This window comes from Micrasema longulum, unplaced genomic scaffold (genome assembly GCF_059751315.1).
Source record: "Micrasema longulum isolate JH-2025_06_02 unplaced genomic scaffold, ASM5975131v1 h1tg000340l, whole genome shotgun sequence".
Classification (NCBI taxonomy): domain Eukaryota; kingdom Metazoa; phylum Arthropoda; class Insecta; order Trichoptera; family Brachycentridae; genus Micrasema; species Micrasema longulum.
In genome coordinates, this window is record NW_028277543.1 from 419,521 (window position 1) to 438,022 (window position 18,502).

The following is an 18,502-nucleotide window of genomic DNA, read 5'->3' on the forward strand; positions in this document are numbered from 1 at the left end:
GTCTCTTTAGATTTAAATTGCATGCCTTGATTGTTGGTAATGAAAAATATTTGTCTTTTGTAATTGTCTCTTTCAAATATTATTTTATTTTAGGAACTGCAAGTGTATTTATACTTAATTTAACTTACTTTTATTTTTTTAATTCATTCAATATTTATTTAATTTTACAATACACTTAAAGGGGCATTTATAAAAATAATACAAGTTAGTACAAACGTAGTTATTGTTTTTAAAATAAACAACCACAGATTTATTTTTTTTGAAAGACATGGTAGAAACCAAAAAAGCATTCTGCAATGCAAAATCAAATCGAAAACTATGAGTAATAAAAAAAGAGAAAAATATGAATGTAATGTAACATTAATAGTAAGGTATAAAAAATATGCATTTAATTTTTTTTAATTTTTTTTATTTATTTAATTTTACAATACGCCGAAGGGGCATTTACAAAAAATATACAGTTAAGTACAAACATAGTGCGTAAAAATTTAAAAGATAAACAATGCTTTTTTGTATACATTTAGAAACATAAAGAAGCATACTGCCATGCAAAATAAAAAGTGAAACTTTGCATAGTAAAAAAGAAAAAAATAATTTTAATTTAATTTTTTTAATACTTATATATAATGAAAAACAGCAGCTACATAAAGTTAATAAGAAAATTTAAACTGCAAATTGTAAATATATTTTTAAAGACATAAGCCGTTGAAGAAATTAATAAAAAAAAAAATAATTAAAATGCAATTAATTAATAACAAATAAATAGGTGCCGACCGGGGTATTATTCACAAATTTGTAGTAACAAATGAATGTTTTATTTCTCAAATATGTTTTGCTCCGTCAAATAAAACAAAAAAAATACGCCAGAGGTAACAAAATAAAATTACACTTCCCATAAGTAACCAACATATAAATAATTTTCAAACCCACTCTGTAATCTTAAAACTGGCGGGAAAACAAAAGAAATGAGTAGAAAAGGCGGGAAAAAATTGGGCCAGTTTCTCAAAGCAGCGCGTGACTTCGAATTGAATATGTTTCTACTTAATCTGGCTAGGTACTTGTTTATTTACTGTTCTCCTCTCTTATTCTTGTCACGGAGGAGGTGCTAACTTGGTACGGTGAAGACAAAGGGACTCGGACGAACCCCAACCCCCTACCCCATTAAGAGGTAGGAATACACAAGGTGTTTTTTTATATTTTTCAATGAAAAAAAAAATTTATTGACCGTCTAGATTTGCTGGAAATGGAGTGTTTGCGTGTACCTTGTCGACATACCCGCCACAAATCTCCTTTTTGTTATGCAAGTTAGACCAACTATCACATGAACTAGCCTATCCCTAGGGTCCACAGATATGGTAATCAGTATGAGAATAAGGCTGATATTTGGTTCTGGACTTAATAGTTATAAAACAAGTCTGATATCTTTTTGATCTCGCAGTATAATTCTTGAAAAAAAATCCGTGTTTAAAAACGTTTTCCTTTTTTGATTTTTCATATTTATGTATATATTTCGTTAATATTATTGGTTACTTGTGTGTATTTATTTACTATTTACTATTGTCATAGTTATGCAATTTTATCATTTTTAATATATATTTATTTATTTTACATAAACGGCATAAATTGCCTTTAACATATATTGAACATAAATATGAAAAAAAAATACATATATAAAAACATAACCAAAAATTATAAAATTGCATAACTATAACAATAGTAACAAGTAGGTAAATACACATAAGCAACCAAAAATATTAACGTAATAAATACATACATATGAAAAAACATAAAAAGGAAAAACATTTTTAAATATGAAGAAAAGTTTTAGAATAATATTGCGATAGAAAAAAAGAAATCAGACTCGTTTTATAACTATCAAGTCCAGAACCAAATATATCAGCCTTGTCCTCATACTGATTGCCATATCTATGGAGCCTAGGGATAGGCGAGTGCATGTGATAGTTGGTTCTAGAACTTGCAGAACAAAAAGGAGATCTGTGGCGGGTATGTCGACCAGGTACACGGAAACACACCAACTCCAGCAAATCTGCACAGTCAATTAATGAATTGATCAACTTAAAGAGTTATTTTAGGTTAGTTAGGATTCTTCTATCAGAAAGTCTTAAAAGATTTGCTGAAGACAACAATTGATCATAATTAAATAAAGCAGCTGGAATATGAAGTTTAAAATGAATATATTTTAGAAATTTCTTCTGGACGCGCTCGAGTGAATCAGAATGTTAACTCGTTTTATAACTACATGTATTTATATTTTAAAAATGTATGTGTTAAGGCAATTTATGCCGTTTATCTATAAAAATACATATAAAAAATAGATAATCGACAGTGAAATAGTCATTATTAGTTGTAATTGTGTTTGTATTTGATTTATTCTAGTTATTTACCTCTACTCATATTATTATTATTATTAATAACTTATATAGCGCCATTTTCATAATATAATACCTCAAGGGCGCTTTACATAGTGATTCTATTGTTAAATAAATTTAATTGAAGCTTTTAAATTCGTAATTTAATTCAAAGAATTTATTTTGTTGTCTCATCCTACGGATTTATTCAAATGATTTAGAGGACAAGTGGGTTTTAAGTTTTTTCCGAAACATCACTTTACTTTCACAGCCTCGCACCTCTGCTGGGAGAGCATTCCATGCCATAGGGCCCATTCATATTACCCATCCACAATTCCTCTTTCTTCTCTAACTCATATAGTCTCCGTGCGGCTCGAATGTGGAATCGTCTCCCATCCACTATCAAAGATGTCTACATTATCTCTGTTTAAATCACGTCTGAAGAAACATCTCCTTTCTCTTCCTAAATCTCTCATCCTTTCGTCTTTCCTCTTTATTCCTTTTTCCCGTTGAGTAATAATCTTGATTTACGGTAATTTATATCCAAATACTATTATTTATTTAAATAGCCATTGAGCAATAAACCCGCCAATATACACTATGCACAAAAAGTTAATGAATTTTATTTGACATATTTAAATATTTATTTATTTATAAACCCTTTCAGACCGTTTGCATGTTAAAACGAACACGAACTTGGCGATTTTATTTTTCGCCTATTAAGTCAAAAAATAAAGTCGGGTTTTGCTATCTAAATCCTGACAATCTTCTCTATGGATTCTTTTTTTTTCTCTAGGTTGCAATACGCAATCCCTTTACAACTGCCAACATATAAATAATAATAATAATATTTTTTACAACTGCCAGATTTTATTCGGGTTTAGAGGGTTAAAATAATGTTCCCTCACTGTTGTTTCCTGCGCCGGGGGACACATTTAACATTATTTTGAAGCATGTCTTAGGTAATTATAAATTAAACAAAATTTTAAATTTAACATTTATCTTATAAAAACTTACAAACAAATAAATTTTTTTACTATTTGTTCTGATTCACTCATCAATCCGTGCGCAACCCACCTCCATTATCCACGTATTAATTGCAATTGCATAATGAGAGTACTTTTTACTAATAAGGATGTTAATCGGTTTTTGTATACTTTTAATGTATTTGTTAATAGACTAGTAAACAAAGCCGAAAAATGTTTTATTTTTATAAATCGTATTATAAGCGCTATGATTTTTTTTAAAGTTTTGTGTTTCTGAAAATACTCCGCGTGTGACGTCTCAAGTTTTCTTCCACTTCTTTTCGGTTAGTTCTGTCGATTGGTCTGATGACTTTTTTTTAGAAGTTGGTTTTAATTAAAATATTTTTTAATTATTTTGTTCGTACATTTTAAGAGACTTTGCCGTACAATTTAATGCTCTTATTTTTACTGCGCGTAAGCGTTTTTTTTTGTATCCAATTTCCCGTAGGGCTGAAGTTCCTCATCGTCGTTATTGACAATGGGAGTAGGTTGCACACTTTGATCGAAAAGTAGACTAATCTTCTTTGACCGAAAGTTGTGTTAATTTTGAATTGTTACACACGCATTAATTTTAAAATGCTACAGGAAAACACTGTTTTATTAAACAAAAATAAAGCCGTATTTAAATTTATTTCAACAGAGAGGGAAAACATTGTTGAGAAGGTAATATGGAAGTCTAGACATTAACAGAGCTTATGACAAGTCATTGGCTGGTTTAAGTGGCCACTTTACACACTGTGTAATATTCACCATTCTGCCCACAATGTTTTCCCTCTCTGTTGAAATAAATTTAAATATGAATAACTCACTAGGAAGGAAATCCAGCCAGTCTGCAAGCATTTGGACATACTCAAATATTGTTAAAAAATAAAGCCGTTTCAACCAGCTCTAGATATAGAAAGCACGAACAGATGACTTAAAAATCTGATAAAAAAACATTCCAAACTTTTGGAATAAATCTTACAAACTTTTACTTTACACATACAATTACGTAAACTTTTTCCTTATATACTTGTATAATGAACAAGTATTATCAGATTAACGGAGGGTTTTTAAAATTGGCTCTAGTATTGTTAATACATTTCTACTAATTGTAATGTGATAGCTGCATAGAATTAAGAATAGTCCGGAAGGAGTGTAGAATCACATTTGAATACATCGGACTGTGTCCTATAATTCCCCCACTTTCGCCACGCGCTTTCGTGATGTCGCCGCGTAATGTTGCACGATGGGAAAAAAAATAATCATAACACATGTAAGGTAAAAAAAAAAGCAATCTGTCAATTTCTCTGAAATTTAATTGTGCACGCGGAAATATCAATTGACACAGCAGAGTAGATAAGTAAAGGGTCATTTGATAAGAGTAATTGAGTTAATGAACTTTGAACTTAAAATATTAAAAATATATATTTGACATAAAATGGATATTTTTATATCATGTTAAATATTATTTGATGTTTTGAAGATAATGTCGTTCAAATGTCCCCCATGGCGTTGTTTAATCCGAGGTCTAATTTTTATTAGATAAGCTAAGTAGGGTAACAAAAATTACTACCCTGGCAACACTAACGAAATTTCCATTTTGTTTCTTCGATAATCTGACAGATGGAAAAATAATTCAATTTTTAAGTAATGCATTTGCTACTTCAACATTCGTTTGATAATTACACATGAAATGTGATCCCATCCTGTTTCTTTAAGATCCTAACAGTATTTATACACTGTAAATTCGATCAATTTGTCCATCTCTAACATTTTTGCAAAATAATGTAACCTTGTAAGAACGTCGTTGATAATTAGGTTTATTTTAGTTTAAAAGCTGATTTTATATAATTACTAGCGGACCCGACAGACGTTGTCCTGCCCGAACGTTGGTTTACCTGCTATTAGCTTGTAAAAAGACTTTTCATTGATAAGTAGGGACCTGGGTAATTGTTAGTGGTTGAATTCCAAAACTAAAAATTGAGAAGATTAAAATATTTAATTTAAAAACATATATATATATATATTTCTTTAAACTATTTTTATCTATTCATTATTTTAATTTATTTTCTGTTCATTATTTTATACGTATACAGTATTATATCTGTGCTCTTTTTATTTGATTATAAATTGAGCACCCGATGACAAACTATTATTGAATAGTTTATCGGGACAAAATATATTTTAATGTTTTTTTTTTATTATAATGTATTAATATTGTAATAATGTGTATATTTTATTGAATAAAAACTCAATATTTTTTTTTTTTAAAAGTAGGAACCTAGGTACTTGTTTATGGTTGAATTCCAAAACATAAAATAAATATTTTTTTAAATATGGCATTCTTTTCGCAAACGTCAAACTCCGATCTTCTCACCAACAGAGGGGTGTGCTTATGTAAGAATACGATTTTTAAAAATGTGTTCAATTTAATATTATTTTAGTATTACTAAAAATCCAGTAAAAATAAATAAATGGGTAGAAATTATAAGGAATTTAAGGAAAGAATCTGATTGAGATCCACAAAAAACAAATGCTGTTTGTTAACATTCAAAAACAAACTTTTTTTATACACAAAAAACAACATCTTTCCATTTTTTGTAAATGCGTTCACCTCGAATGCAGCCCTGGTAGATCGAAGAATAAAATATTTATGCTCCTTTCTTCTTTTTTACATATTAGATTTAATATTTTAATATCTACGAACACGCACAGCGCAAAGATCTATATTTCTCTGAAAACCGCACGTAAATCGGTTAAGCCGTTAAGGAGGAGTTCAGTGACATCATACGTACAGAGGAATTATATATAAAGATGTGGATGTATATGTCAAAAATTGTATTAAAAAAATAAATTAACATGCCAGATACGAATCATTTTTCGTGTGTCAATATTAATCACTCCTTAGACGTAACTACAAAATTGTCATTCTTATCTAGCTATATTTTAAGGACTATAATAACAAATGTTATTTTCATAATAATTTATAATGAAGTGTTAGTAAAATAGTTTTTACATGTAAAACTGATTTTACATTTGTTATTTGGAACGCAGTCTAATAAATCCAACTTCTGATGTGTAAACAATTTTAATCTCGACCATTCACAGCGCTGGGAGCGATCGATAGCCAATGGCGTGCGACCCGCGGGCGCCAACCGCCAATCAGATTCACAATCTCATTTTGAATTTCATTCGATAACGGAACAGCAAATTACAAGCTATTTGGAAAACACCAACCACGCCACTAGCTCCCTTTAGCTAAGAATTAAAAAAATATCGACCGTATAATCACTCCATAACAAAGGTGTAAGGTCAAAGGTAGAATAACTCAAATACAAGTTTGAAATGTCAAGAAATAATGCCAGATTAAAATGACCGTCATATAATGATGCCGGATTATGATACTTCATAATCCGAAATGATGACGGTAATACTTGCAGGTCAGACAGAACTGACTGTTCGTCGGCAGTACATGTCAGAACTACGGGACGCGTACCTGACTCGGGAGGATGTCAAGGAGCTGATAGCTGACAGATATGCCTGAAGATTTATTGTAGACGCCATATGCTCCAAGTAGGCAGCGGGCATATAATAGAATAATGATGATGCTTGCAGTTATATGCTGGCATCAATGGAAAGAAGGCTATGTGTGTCATTTTTTACAGGATTATCGAGTTATACAGGGTGTTCTTTAAACCCTGTCACATCCGAAACCAAGATGATCAGTATGGGCAAGAAGACATATTAACATATTAAAAAAAATAATTATAACAATGAAATTTTTTTTTAGTCAAAATATTTTAAAAAAACAAATGGTGGCTTACTTCTGCAAGAGAGACGCGAGGGGACGTGGCTGCACGGTCGGCAGTGTATCAGACTCCCCCTCCCCCACCTCGTTTCTCCCCTGCAGAAGTAAGCAACCATTTGCTTTTTTTGATATTTTATTTTAAAAAATTTATTCGTTCTAAATATTTATTGTAATGTGCCAATATGTCTTCTTGCTCATACTGATCATCGTGGTTTCAAATGTGACAGGGTTTAATGAACACCCTGTATAGTATATAAAGGGTTATTGGTAATTCGACGTATTCCCGGCAGGACGAGGTAGGGGTACACAAACGCATGAAATTGAAGTACCCCAACGTACGGCCGAATGTGAATAGTTTTCGAGATATTCGGAATTTAGTGATTTTTAGAAAAATAACCCGTTTTTGGGCGTTTGTATTTTTTTATTTGTAGATGACCTAGTAACAAACCTTTCTAAGCAATAAAATACTCAAAAAACATTTAGAATGTGACTGCTATGACTAATAATGTCTTTTGTTTTACTTATAATTTTGAGTTACCAACAACTCTGTATATCATCGGATTCGCCTCAATGAGATCGACAAACTGGCAAAACTGTCAAAAAACAGAATAATATTAAACTGTGTCACTTTATAATAAGCCTTTTTTTATATTTCCAAAGATGGTAAATTAAGGCTGTAGTCTAATAAAACGAACGCAAAATTAGGAAATCAGCCGATTTTGCCATATACTTAAAAAAATTATATAACTAAAATATAATTGCTTTTAGACCGGCAGATTACGCCATTTCAGATTAAGACTGAACTTAGGTATCTGGGATCTTAATAAAGACTAAGTATCTAACTAAAATTTGTTACAATAATTTGAAGATAATAAATTGAACATGAAAGTGGCTAAGGCCAAATTGTAATTTTTTGATTTCGAAAAGAAATACAAGCATTTTAAATCACAATTTTTGTGACATTTTCCTTTATTTCTACGTAAAATCATGCATTCGGTAATATGTACTTAAAAAAAAATAATTTACTGAAATATTTTAGTTGAAACCTTTTTTAGTAGATACCTAAGTTCAGTCTAAATTTAAAATGGCGTAATCTGCCGGTCTAAAAGTAATTATATTTTAGTTACATAAAACTTTTGAGTATGTTTTTTAACAGAAATACCTTTTAAAAATACTGTTTTTATCTAATTTATGTTTTTATTATTGCGCGATGAAAAAAAAACATTCGTTTTAAATTGGCAAAATCGTGTGATTTCCTAATTTTGCGTTCGTTTTACCAGACTACAGCCTTAAGATAGGTCACTTAACAACAAACATGACTTGACAACAGACGTGACTTACTATCTTTAGAAATAGAGTAATGGTTGACAAATTATGATATGTCTAATTTTGCCGTCTTAATTTTAGGTGGCAAAATATGATATGCCAAACATGTCTTGTTTTGTCAACCATTATCTTATCTACCTCTATTTCTAAAGATCGTATGACAGATGGTTAAATATGGCATGTCAAACATATTTTATTTTATTTAATTAGGTAATTCAACAAAGTTACATACGAGAAAACATACAATTTGAAAGAATTCGTCGATACAATTTTACATGCACATATATCTTCAATTATGGAATTACACAAAATAGATTTATATATTAAGATGTAATACATATTTTTGATTTTTTTTCATTATTTTTTTAATACAGGATACAATGCAATGAAACATAAGTTGTACATGTGTAATTATTAAATAATATTTATTTCTAAGAGATTATTCTCAAAAGCTGAAAGAGTATCATGAAAAATGACAATTTTATTGTTTCGCCAGTATATATTATATTCCCGACACATGCGGGCCATAGGTGTGTGGTATGTAGCATTATTATAATTATCATAATAATTATCCATTATTATTTCTAGCTGGAATGCTGGATTACAACACCCTCAAATCTCGTCGTCAATTTTTTCTTGGGAAGCATTTCTATGGCCTGTTCTGGTAGTACATATATATAATCCAAATATACTGAAAGAGATTAGTTTGTATGTTCTCAATAATTATACTAGAGCGACATCTCATGCACTGTTTTACACACCCAGAAACCGTACCAATGCAAGTCAGAATTCACCCATTAATAGGATAATATGGATCTATTTTTCTGTACATATTGGCAGCTAAGCAGCTATCTGCTTTCTATTTATTAACTTCTAACTTATATTTACAGTCTGCATTACGCAATGGGTTAAACAGCCCGTAAAGTAATGCCGACTACAATTGGTTAAATAAATAAATATCTTATTTTGTCTGTTTTAGGTGGCAAAGTATGATATGTCACGAAAGAAATTTTTCAGTATTAGTGTAAACATACTATGGTGAAAAAATCGTGTAGAAACAAACGTTCAATGCATCTTCTGACACTAGAATTAGGCTCGTGAACTGAAATTCTGATTTTCAGAGCTAGTTGAACTTTAAAAGTGACTTATCATACTTCATCGGTCCACTGAAATCTTGTAACCATTGTACGTATTTCATTTTTATTAAAATATTTAATAAAGTCGCTTAGTATTGGCCTAAAAGTAAAAACGTAAAAATGAATTTGATTTTATTTTCTTGAGTTATTACTTTAGGCTGGGAAAATTCTCGTTTACCGGTAATGAACCCGATCTAAAAACCCAGATTAAAAGTTTGCTTCGAATAAACAAACCGAAACGTTTATTAATAATTAATGTTTTCTGTCTAGATATGAAACCAACGCAGCGGGATACTAACTCCTTAACACCGGGATCACAATTTTAAAAATTTTGAAAAATGAAAAAAATAATAACAATGACATAAAACAAAGAAGTTCAATGCTACAGGAAATTGGATGTAAAAAGTGTTACGCACGGTAATAATGAGAGCATTAAATTGTACAGTGAAGTTTCTTGAAAATGTATCAAAAATAAATAAACAAATGATTTAAATAAAAAGAAACGTCACTAGTTCTAGACTAGAAAAATAAGAGCATCAAATTGAACAGCGAAGTTTCTTAAAAATATACGAACAAAATAATATACTTTAAAAATAAAAGCGAACTCTTTTGGATAACGTCACTAGTTCATATGAATCAACCAATTATAAGAGAGTTGTGAAAAAATTCCGGTTTACGGTAAGTCAACATAACTGACCGAAAAGAAGCGAGAAAGAACTTGAGACGTCACACGTGGACTAATTTCACAAATACGAAACTTTAAAAAAAATCATTGAATTCATCGATTATTCGCATGCAGCGACTTGCAAATCAATAAAGTTTTACAATCGATACAGCTTTTTTTTATACCACGCCGCTGATGATCAAGTCCTGTGTTTTGAAAAAGAATTAACAATTAAAATTTTAAATAATGATAAGCTCTTCACTATTGTTTTAACTCTTTACTCTGGTGTGCATAATTATTTTTTTAAATTATTATTGTTCAATATTAATATTTATATAAACCATGAAGTAAACTTTTAACTTTCCTTTTAAAGCACTTTATTTTTTTTCTTCTTCTCTTCCTCTTTATAAAAAAACTGCTATTTTCTTTTATTTACCTTTCTTTTATAAAGGTAAATATTAAAATTTGTTACAGATGTAATTTTTTCTTTTAATGTATAAATACTGTTTACAATTGTATACTTTTCTATAGTTCTTTACTGTAGATGTATTTGTTATTTTTGCGGATTTTAACTACCAATAAAATTATCATGGTTAATTTAACTACACAACAACAAAAATAAATATAAATATACACAAAGTTGCAAAATTTACACTTCATGTAACATGTAATTTAAATCGGACTGTGGTCCCGTGGCTAATGGCACGTACTTACTGATCAGAGGTACAAGGTTCGAAGCCCAGTCTATCCCAACTTGATTCCCATTTTCTAATAGCGAGTTATTTACAACTTGTTTAAAATGGCTTTTAAAATTGAAATATTTAAGTAAGTTATAGGAACTTAAATATTTCTCGTCTAAAAATAAAAACAATATAAAAAAATATGTTGTGCTTTATAACTCACTTCTTCGTGGATGTTGTAGCAACTCCTACTAGCAATAATTACCGTATTTTCAGTCGATAAGATGCTCTGGACCATCAAAAAAATAAAATATTTTGGAAGATAAGACGTATCGGAGCGTAAGACGCACCCCAATGTTTGATTGAATTTTTTGGTGCATCTTATGGTTCTAAAAATACGGTTATAAAAGAGAATTGAAAAACGAATGATAATTAAAACTAAATTAATAATTAAAAAAAACACGATCATACTTATTTATTTATATATAGGCCCAATGGGCATTTTTAGGGACATATGTATTCATAGAAAATTATTATAAAAAAAGTAGAAAGACACAAAGGTACAAAGTAGAATTATAATGATAAAAATACGTATATACTTTTATTCCACTTTTATTATTAGATTTGGTGGGAGTGAAAGCGGGAGAGAGTTGTTTATAATTGAATATGATTCGGTGATCTTATGAAAGAAGATAACTTATTATCAAAGAAATCAAGACTGTTATGTTTGTTGGCATACCTAAGAATTCTGGGTATAGGCGAATGAAACCATTGTTAGTTTTATGATTACCGGTATAAAAAGGTCAGTTTTGTCTGAGGTTTCTAGTTGGGATATTTAATTTTATTGAGCTCAGTGGTCCAACCGCATCAAAGAGTGAGTTGGGGATGAAATAGGACTAGAAGGTCGGATTTATTTCGACGGTCTTGAAGAGAAGATATATTTAAGCTAGTTTCTAACTCATTATCCGTATATTGGTCTCTGGATAAGCTCAACCTTCGGCCTATCTTTCTTAAAAATCGGTGTTGAACTGATTCAATATTTTTATGTGAAAATCATAATACGGAGATCAGATAACAGAGGAATACTCTAGATGCGGGCGAACTAGGGAACAGAAGAGAATTTTAAGGGTATTGATATTTTTGAAGTCATACAAAGGTGATTTGTTAAACGAGCAAAGTTGAGAAAATGTAGATGTTCAAATATAAAGGAATAATTTATTAACATATTACAACAGAGATGTAGAACATTTAAGAGAAGGTAATATAGAAGTTTAGGCATCTACAGGGCTTATGACCTGTCATTGGCTGGTTTAAGTGGCCACTTTACACAATGTGTAACATTCACCATTCTTCCCATATTTGAACATGAATATACATGTTCAAATATGGAAAGAATGGTGAATGTTACACAGTGTGTAAAGTGGCCACTTAAATCAGCCAATGACAGGTCATAAGCCCTGTAGATGCTTAGACTTCTATATTACGTTCTCTTAAATGTTCTTCATCTCTGTTGTAATATGTTAATGTTAACAGCTCCCCAGGGAGTTGAATCTAATCCTTGTCTACAAAAATTTGGACAAACTCAAAATATTGTTGAATAATTTGTTATAAAAAAATACGAGATTTACAAATGTTCAATATTCTGCGCTGGTTTCATCGCTTTTGCGACAAGATGTATCTTTACAATTACAATCAATTTCCACCGAAAATTTTCAATTACAAATTTAAATAAATAAGGAGGTATGCTTAATTGATAATAAATATTTATTCCGTACAATTTTTTTTTCGATAATGATCCCGGATCAAGTTGCAAATACAAAGGGTTTTGTTATATTACGGACGGCGGGGTTAAAGAGGTTTCCATAAAAGTAATAAAAATTAAGATTAGAAAATGTTAAATTATAATTAAGTTGATAAAAAAGACAAACAAAAAAAAGGAGCGTAAATATACAGGGGCTACCTTTTTTATGCTAAAGTTTATATAAATAAAATAATAAAATAATAAAAGATATTTAACTGGTAACAAGACAGACATAACAAGAATACAAAGACAACAAAATAAAATTCTTAAATTAACATACAACCTACCCTTCCTGACCTCTACGACTGAACTGTACAAAAAAACACACCAATTTGACATAAACTACTTGATTAAAATTGAGACCTTAAAAATTGTGCACAAAATAACACTGGGAAACATACAAGACGACGACATAATATTAGTCAAAAATGCTGACATGCACAAATATAACACCAGACAACAACAACACTATCATATTAAAAAAGCAAAGACAAATACAGGGCAGTCAAAAATACTACATAATGGACTTGAACACTACAACGACTTACCTTACCACTTGAAAACTTTTACTGGAGACAGATTTTAAATCAATCTGAAAAAGCACATGATGACTGAACTAACTAGACTAGACAATATAAAATTTCTAATGTAACCCTAACGGGTTTTTTAAAATTGTAAATAAATAAAAATAAAAAAAACATATTATAAGCATTAAATGGTATACAAGGTACTGTACATGAATATGAAATGTATGGTATCTCGATCATTCTCAGTATCTCTCAGAAGTGTGTACTTTGCTCTACTTCAATCCACTATGACTTATGGAATAGCTGGCTGGGGAGGTCGTGCGTCATCCATTTAAAGCTTCTTGCAGAAATTATTGCTTAGAATTATATTCCGGCGTCCTCCAACATATTCATCATAGCAGTTGTTCCAGTGCATGAGGGTACTGGATGTGAGGCAAATTTACCTAAAAGAGGCACTGACTCACTTCTGGTCAAACAATAAGGAGAGGTCTCAGCAAAACGAGGAATTAATTTCACTATTTAATGATTAATCATTTACATTTTATTTTATTTTATTTGGGATTTTTACAGCTATAACATAACAATAAGTAGAAAGATATTACCAATACCAGAGCCAATTAAAAAAACCACTGTTAATCTAATAATACATAAAATATATACGAAAAGCGTGTACATAATCGAATGTGTACGACGTTTGTATTCGTGTGTGTCCATGTGCGTTTGTATAAGGGTGCGCGTGTGTGTGTGCGTAAGTAAAAAATAATAGTTTGAAAACGCGTATTTATAACAAAAAGGGTATAGGAGAGAGCTTGGTAAGAGGATTGATAATTTAAAAAAAAAAGTTTAAACCTATTGTTGAGACCTTTTTAAAAATATTTTAGTTAAGTAATGTGATGATGCTTTGATTGTTATTTTATAAAAGAATGGTAAATTTCAAAAATTGATTATTTATTTATTAACGGACATTGCCCATGTATACAATTTATGGGGTTTAAATATTACAATAAAAGAATAGTTTAAAACATTTAAAAAAAGAAAAGAAGCATTGAAAAACATAAGGGACATCGAGACAAGATCTGGACTATTTATTTAGTGCTCGTTTAAATCCTTGTAAACTTAAACCAAAAAAGTCCAGATCTTGTCTTGAGTTAACAATACGACAAAGACGGGTCATTGGAGAATTAAGGCCATAGTATGTTCTATGCTGATTGATGAAAAGTACTGCATTGTTTCTTAACCTACGAGTCAGAATATTGAATTTTACTTGTCCCAGTAATGATGGAACATCGATTATACCATTTAGTGTGCCGAACATATACATTCTGAAAAAAACGATTTATTTTAAAATTAAATTGATACATATTTAATGAATAATTAATACTGTGGAACGAGCCCTATAAAATATGGTAGGTAACTACAAAATGCAGTGCATACGATGCAATGTCAACAATAAACAAGTTTAAAACAAGTTTTTAAGTGAAAAAAAAACTGAGGGGCTCACTCATAAACTTAGTATAAAGCTGCGCCTAGGCAATATTGAATTTTATAATAAAAATACCAGCCTCGAAGATGCCGCGAAAGCGATGAAACCGGTAAGTGTTTTTTTTTGTGTATTATAGCATCACCCGTCTTTTATTTATATAATAAATTATAAATAGATAACATTATTTTCATTTCCTTCTCAAAACTGTTCTCTGTTGCAATTAATCTTGCTAACTTCTTAGGGAGTGGAATGCGGCCATGTCCAGTAATATTTAGACATACTTGTAATATTGCTGTTATAAACTAACTAACTAAATGAAGCATTAATAATAGAACCTCCGGCGTATTTGGCTATTGCGTATTTTGGTTTGAACTAGCTGAAAAAATAACGGCGTCCCGACGTCGACGCCCTAGCAAGGTCGTTGGCGTATTCAGTGGTCGGTCGGCGCCGCTACGCCGCCGCCCGTCCTTACAGCAAAGTTGGCGCCTCACGCGATCTCTCCCGACACAGGTAGGCAGTAGGCAGTAGGCACCGCTAACCGCCCAATACCGCCAACCTACTCTCGGAGCATAACCCTGTTCTTAAAATATAATAATACAGACTCAGTCATAAATATATTACCACTTTGAAAACGACTTTTTTTTGTTGCTAAAAATAATTTATTTCTTACGATTTATCTAACAATTTAAATTTTGGAGGCCATTTTCACAAATCATCACTATCGTTCCCTTATCCGCACTTAGTGGTGCAAACGGCACTAAGTGGCGAATGCTGATTTTATTAACAGGTAAGCTATAAAAAATATCATATATTTATACCTACATAGGAGGTACATAATATAATGTAAATAATTCATACTATAAATTGATATTTTTCTGTGGTTCTGTGTGATACAGCAACTCTCATACATGAAATCAACTCAAACAATGTAACTTCGTGATATATTATATTATATAGATATATTATCCATAACTTTAAAATATAATTCATCAAAAAATAAAATTTAAAAAAACTATCAATGAATTCAGTCGATATTAGGTATTCAATTGAAATGTCAACTGGCCGCATTGTTTTAGTAATTAATAGTGCTAAAAACGGCCGCGTGGAGCGCTATATGTCCTGCAATATGACGCATGAAAGTAATTATGGTCTTATGTCAAAAGTACCATCTCAAAGAAAAATAATCCTTAAGAAACAATGTTTGAAATACTGTTTTCCAAATCAAGAACCTTCAAATAATTTGTGTAATCTGCAAGTTTAATCTAGGAGATCAAACCCGCACTGGGGTTAATACACTCAAAATATAGTATACTTATTTGTCTGAAAAAACAAGCTGGAATAATCGGCTAGTTTCTCGGCCCACCGCAGGCCTTGAGCACGCTTTATTAAAATTTATATTTAAATTAGGATAAAAATACAAACGGTGGAAATGATTTAAAATAAATGGTAATTATTTATTTGTTTTTCTGTAAATAAAGTTACAATAAAACATTATTATGGTTAGTCAAATATAATGGTAAGCTGTGCATAATCGCTTCTATACACAGTTCGCCCCTGACGGCACTGCATTTGTAAACTAAATGCAGCGTATTTCGATTTTTTGTTAAATCAAGGTAAGGTGATAATTCTTACACTTGGAAGTGTCGATGCTCTTTTTCGCCTACTTGTCATTCCAGTTTGAAGGCTTATAATCAAATAAATAATCCTGTATGTAAACGTAATAGCAAACACAATGTCTTGTAGAGCAGAAAATTTTATTCCAAATGATGTAACCTTCAGTATTTTGTTTTAATTTTGATGATTTTAAATCTGAACCTCAAAGCTGAAATGCTGGAAGTCACATTTGGTAAATTGTTCAGGAGAGCGATTTAAAGTTGTAAAACTGTTTCAAATGTATTTCTCGAAGTAAAAACTCAATTTATTGCGGTTTTTTTTGGATATTTAAGAAAAAAACATTTAAAGTATGGACTATCAAATAACTATGAGACTTCAATGTTTTTTGTTCTAAGCACCCGGCCTGCGCCCTGATTCCTTTTCGGATTTTAGTATAAAAAGAAATAAATATAGAATATTGAATTAAAAACAATGTATTCATAAAACTTTTTTTAGGAAAAATCACTGAATTACGCGCCATAAATTGAAGTATAAATTATTTATGAAAATAACAGGAGTATATAATTTTAAGGACATGCTATTAATAGCAATAAATCAGTAATTGAAAGTAAGTGAAAAAAAGCAAACTAAAATAATGAAATTAATGGCAAAAGAAATGACATAATATTTATATATATATGATTATGACAATAAGACTTAAACTTGGGCAAAATCCTTCGCTGCGTCAGAGGTAGATTGTCATATAAATTGTGGAGTTTATTCGGTACCGTTGCACTGATGAATTTAGTTCAGAAGTGGTATACCGGAGGACTCCAATGTTTTTATCATTAATAGAATTTGAATACATGAACAAAATGACATTCATAACTCAATTTTGCAAAAAAAGTGACTTCTTGCCTTTTAGCTTTAAGTTCGAAAAATTTGGAAAAAACGTTATTAATTAAGAAAAAAATATATTATTTAAGAAGAATAACGTACATATCGCTAACTCAAAGCAACAGTGAGATAAACCCTACATTTCTGATTTTGAGATGCACGTGCAGATATATTAGTAAATTAATTAAATTAGTGTTTTTAAATAGTAAAATTTTGAAGTTAGATAAAAATAACCTATGTAAAAATATAGTATTATTTATAATCTACATAAAAAGTATGTAGCTTTGGGTTAGCGATATATCAAGCAAAAGAAAATCGTTATGTGACTGACAATGCCACAATGTATTTTTTTATTTGAATTTTATTTATTAACCCTTACGGATTATTACATTCATTTTACAAAAATTATTTATCATTTTTTATTTATAATCTGTTGTTGATAATTATGTTTTTTACGCCTTTTGTTTGGTTTTGTCTGGTAGTTTATTGTACAATTTCAGTCCCTGATTTATAAGTCTCGATTGTCCTTGTCTCGTTTTGGAATGTTGTATGTGATATTGTTCTGATATTCTTGTATTGTGTCCATGTTTATTACAATTATTTTCAAGTTTTAATTATTTGTCTACAACGATAACACTGGCTAACTTATGAATAAATTTTAAAGTTTCTAGTTGAAAAAGTTCATTAACATTAAATTGTTTATTTTTTTAAAGAGTTCTTTAGTTGGTATTAGATAAGGGAGGTCATATACCAGTATCAATATTTTATTTTGCTGTCGTTGTAGTCTGTTATCCAAATATATAAATATAATTTTGGTATTTTGGTTGTATCTGAGAAATTCCAATTTCAATCAACAAGAAGAAAAGGAAATATAGAAGTCTGGGCTTTTACATGGATTATGACCTGTCAATGGTTGGTTTAAGTGACCCTTTACACACTGTGTAACATTCACCATTTTGCCTATGTGTGAACATCCATATTTTTTCAATTCTTCCATCTGTTGATTTTAGTGAAGTTAAAGAGCTGAAACTTTTATTGTTGTGAAGACATTCATTTGAACGAATTTTTTCACATACTAGGCAACGCCCAGAAACAATTTTCATATTTTTAAACTTTTTCTTAAACCAGTTGGTTTTATTAAAATATTTTTAGTTTGTCCAAATGTTGGTCGAAAAAGACTGGATTTCACCCCTTAGGGAGGCATTAAGATT

The 18,502-nt window shown here is 30.3% G+C and overlaps 1 protein-coding gene across 1 annotated transcript in view; it reads right to left on the reverse strand.

Moving 5' to 3' along the window:
• LOC148282313 (protein Fe65 homolog) overlaps positions 1 to 18,502 on the reverse strand; it is a 311,928-nt gene that overhangs the window by 229,740 nt on the left and 63,686 nt on the right. The window lies entirely within an intron of this gene.